Source organism: Sinocyclocheilus grahami, unplaced genomic scaffold (genome assembly GCF_001515645.1).
Source record: "Sinocyclocheilus grahami isolate Dianchi unplaced genomic scaffold, SAMN03320097.WGS_v1.1 scaffold100.1, whole genome shotgun sequence".
Classification (NCBI taxonomy): Eukaryota; Metazoa; Chordata; class Actinopteri; order Cypriniformes; family Cyprinidae; genus Sinocyclocheilus; species Sinocyclocheilus grahami.
The window spans coordinates 319,886-324,611 of NW_015505279.1; the positions used below are offsets into that span (position 1 = coordinate 319,886).

Sequence of the window (4,726 nt, forward strand, 5' to 3'; positions counted from 1 at the left end):
TATATGGTCTTATTGTGCATGATGCATCATTTGTACCCATGTAAAATTATTTTTCTAAATTGTAAATACATCAGAGATTTTTGGGGTACGTTGTACAAGAAAATACTATTTCAGTCTTTCTTTTTCAAAATTTCAGCTTTAATTCAATGCGTTCCTTGCTGTTTCGGTCTTAATTATTTGTGAAATGTATTAGCAATTTAGTAAATTCTGTAGCAAAATAAAACTGTAAATCTGAAACTAACATAACAATTAACAATCTATTTAAATCTTGATGGATAATCACATTTCACCCTTGCTGATTTTGTGATATAAATGCGTAATCAAACATTGATGTATGTATGTTTATTGCAGTTGCCTCTGGACTTGTCTCCGCTTGCGACTCCTGTTGTTCGAAACAAAATAGAGGAGCACACACCCATTGAGTCCCACCGAGACAGTCCACTTCCCCACCCTGAGTCAACCACCACTGACGACAAGGTGAGACACAGGGCTCTGCCGAGCTACATAAACACTTGCAGTTATGGGTAGGACTTATTTCCGGTCCTCTGTGTGTGATAGTTACTTAGTGCTGGAAGTAGGGATTTTTCATGCAAGAGTAACTAGAATCATTTTAGGGAAATTGCACCCTGGAGGATCCTAGGCTCATATTGTGCAGAATTGTGTTGCCAATAACTCTTGGTTGCTGGGTCTTCCCTACCTGGATTGACCGTATAACCTTTGCGTTAGCAGTCCAGATTCATGAGGCTGCCTTCTCCCCTCATTCAACACATGAAAGGTGTTTGATGCTTGGTTTAGCTACTGAGTTTCAGATGAAAATACATTTCTTCATAGAGATACAAAAAAACAAAATCAGTGGTAAACATTGTTTTTTGTAGCTCTATGAAGAAATCTCTCTGTCTGCCAGATTGTGGGAGACAGATGAGACTTCTCTCATAAGTCAGCAAATATGCTGATTCTGACTTTAAGATTGAAGCTGTAACAGCTCTAATGGATAAACGTTCACTTTGAGCACTTTATGATCGATAGAAGCATGATTTGTTTACTCAACGTCTCTAATGTGAACTCCCAAAATGCTGAAAATATTCATATTTCTTAATCACAGTAGTTACTCTACTGTTCAAATGTTTGGGGTCAGTAAGTTTCTTTTTTTAAATAAATAAAATTGATAAATAAACTTAAGTTTTGATCAATAAATTGTTAAAATTGTAACACAAATAAACACTGTTCTTTTGAACTTTCTATTCATCAAAGAATCCTGAAAAAGCGTATCACAGTTTCCACAAAAAATATTAAGCAGCACAGCTGTTTTCAACATTGTAAATAGTAGGAGATGTTTCTTGAGCAGCAAATCAGCATATTATTATGATTTCTGAAGGATCATGTGACACTGAAGACTGGAGTAATGATGCTGAAAATTCAGCTTTACCATCACAGGAATAAATTAAATATAAAAATAAAACAAAAAATAAAACAATTATTTTAAATTGTAATAATATTACTTTTTTTTTTAAATAAAATGCAAATAAATATCAAGTAAATGCAGCCTTGGAAAGCACTTTAAAAAATGTAAAAACATTAAAAAAAACATTAAAAAGTCTTACCTACTCTCAAACATTTGATTGCAATAAAGTAATTATTTTGAAGATGCTGTCATCCATCAACTGTAAGGCACAACAAATCGCAGTCTCTTAATTCATAGGTGAACAATGTATGTGCTCCCTGTGGCTACTAACACAATCAGAAACAGTATGAGATCAGTAATGGACAGTGTAGTTTTGTGTGAGCGCTTGATGCAGCTTGGCTCTCGTGTGGTGTTTTCAGGAGGTTTCTTTGCAGCCGACCTCTCTGCCTCCATCCACTATAGTCCGTCCTGCCTCCCTCCAAGTCCCCAATGTACTACTGGCCAGCAATGAGGCTGGTGTTGTTATTCAGCAAGCTCTTCCATCTCCAACATCTAGCTCTGTTATAACCCAGGTCCCATCCTCTTGTAGACCGATAGTGTAAGTAACTTCTAAACGTGACTTATTCTGCTTCTCTCTTAGTTTGCCATCATTTTCTCCTTTTTACGCCTCATTCGGTGTTTCGTTTTCGTCACTCATTTACTTTATGAATTTATGATTTAGTTTCAGTTGCTTGTGATCCATGTGCCTTTACTTTTACAAGTGCTCGGCCATCAGTCGGTTTTGTTTGAGCCTTTTGTTTTGTTTCACACACCAGTTGAAGAGAAAATTCTTGCTGTTGTTTTATGTAAATTTTTTATCAATTAAAGTCAACATGAATACACAACGTCAAGCAAAAGACAAAATGCTAAACCAATTTTACTCATGTATCGAGAAGAAATAAGCGTGTAAGTAAGTGTTATGACCAAATAAGTGTTTATGGGTGCAGTCTAACGTGTGTTCATGCTTCGTTTTTTAAAAAAAATCATAATTTTTCATATAATTTACCTTTATTCTTCACCGCTCTGTCCCTTCTCTGATAAATGCACTGATCATTTCCTGCTTTTATGAAGCCCCTCCCTCAGAAATACGTGATGGGCTCTGATTGGTTAGCTAGCCCAGTGTGTTGTGATTGGCTAAACCGCCTCTAGTGCGCGTTTAAATGTCCCGCCCCTCACCTCAGCGGCATGTGCTCCGGTTGTATTGTAAACAACGGCGTCCTTAATATCGCTTATCAGTTCGAGCCCGATTGAGACGCGGAGGATATTAGTAAAGAAGATTGTGAAGAACCTGTGCAAGCACGGCTTTTAATGATATGTTTGTCTGTTGTTGTCTCATACTTTTAAATACGCTGTTTTTCCTATTTGTCTCTTTATCATAGCTGAAGTGAAGGAAAATATTAATGCAAATGAACAAACAAGCAAACAAATCAAGCAAAAGACAAAATGCTAAACCAATTTTACTCATGTATCGAGAAGAAATAAGCGTGTAAGTAAGTGTTATGACCAAATAAGTGTTTATGGGTGCAGTCTAACGTGTGTTCATGCTTCGTTTAAAAAAAAAATCATAATTTTTCACATAATTTACCTTTATTCTTCACCGCTCTGTCCCTTCTCTGATAAATGCGCTGATCATTTCCTTCTTTTATGAAGCCCCACCCTCAGAAATAGGCGATGGGCTCTGATTGGTTAGCTAGCCCAGTATGTTGTGATTGGCTAAACCGTCTCTAGTGCGTGTCTAAACGTCCCGCCCCTCTCCTCAGCGGCATGTGCTCCGGTTGTATTGTAAACAAAGGCGTCGTTAATATCGCTTATCAGTTTGAGCTCGTGATTGGCTAAACCGCCTCTAGTGCGCGTTTAAATGTCCCGCCCCTCACCTCAGCGGCATGTGCTCCGGTTGTATTGTAAACAACGGCGTCCTTAATATCGCTTATCAGTTTGAGCCCGATTGAGACGCGGAGGATATTAGTGAAGAAGATTGTGAAGAACCTGTGCAAGCACGGCTTTTAATGATATGTTTGTCTGTTGTTGTCTCATACTTTTAAATACGCTGTTTTTTGTGGATGGTACTGCTTATGTTAGCTTTTAATACACAGTTTTATCCTGATTAAAGCTTTAATATAGTATGGCAACTGCACGCGCGTCCATGTTTAACGCTTCTCATAGCTATGTGAAAATCAGTGTATAAATGGAAGAGAGCTGAGCTGATGATCTGAATGAGAGAGAGAGATTCAGAGCAGGAGAACGCGAGGAACGATATTAAGAACCGCTGCTTTAGAACATTGATTTTGAAACTTGTGAATCCATTAGAATCTTTAGAAGACAGAATGTGCTCCGGTTGTATTGTAAACAACGGCGTCCTTAATATCGCTTATCAGTTCGAGCCCGATTGAGACGCGGAGGATATTAGTAAAGAAGATTGTGAAGAACCTGTGCAAGCACGGCTTTTAATGATATGTTTGTCTGTTGTTGTCTCATACTTTTAAATACGCCGTTTTTTGTGGTACTGCTTATGTTAGCTTTTAATATACAGTTTTATCCTGATTAAAGCTTTAATATAGTATGGCAACTGCACGCGCGTCCATGTTTAACGCTTCTCATAGCTATGTGAAAATCAGTGTATAAATGGAAGAGAGCTGAGCTGATGATCTGAATGAGAGAGAGAGATTCAGAGCAGGAGAACGCGAGGAACGATATTAAGAACCGCTGCTTTAGAACATTGATTTTGAAACTTGTGAATCCATTAGAATCTTTAGAAGACAGAATCACGATTCGTATATGAATAAATTTTTACGCGGACTAGGGTTGTGACGGTGAGGAAATTTTCCCACCGGTTAATCGACGTGTGACAACACCGGTAATACCGGTATTTTGTGGTACTGCTTATGTTAGCTTTTAATATACAGTTTTATCCTGATTAAAGCTTTAATATAGTATGGCAACTGCACGCGTATCCATGTTTAACGATTCTCATAGCTATGTGAAAATCAGTGTATAAATGGAAGAGAGCTGAGCTGATGATCTGAATGAGAGAGAGAGATGCAGAGCAGGGGGACGCGAGGAACGATATTAAGAACCGCTGCTTTAGAACATTGATTTTGTAAAACATAGAACTTTTATTAACAACAAAAAAAAAGACACCATGCTATAGGGCAGGCTATGCCTAATTTGTTATAAAATAACAAATAACTTACATAAAGTGTAAATAGGTATACAAAACTGGAAATAAGTAAACATGTACAATATATAACCAAATAAATAAGAAACGTAGAACGTTTATTAGCAAAA

General features: G+C 37.4%; 1 pseudogene; it reads left to right on the forward strand.

Annotated features, from left to right (window-relative positions):
* Positions 1–4,726, forward strand: part of LOC107588229 (cyclic AMP-dependent transcription factor ATF-2-like) — a 30,536-nt pseudogene that overhangs the window by 3,715 nt on the left and 22,095 nt on the right.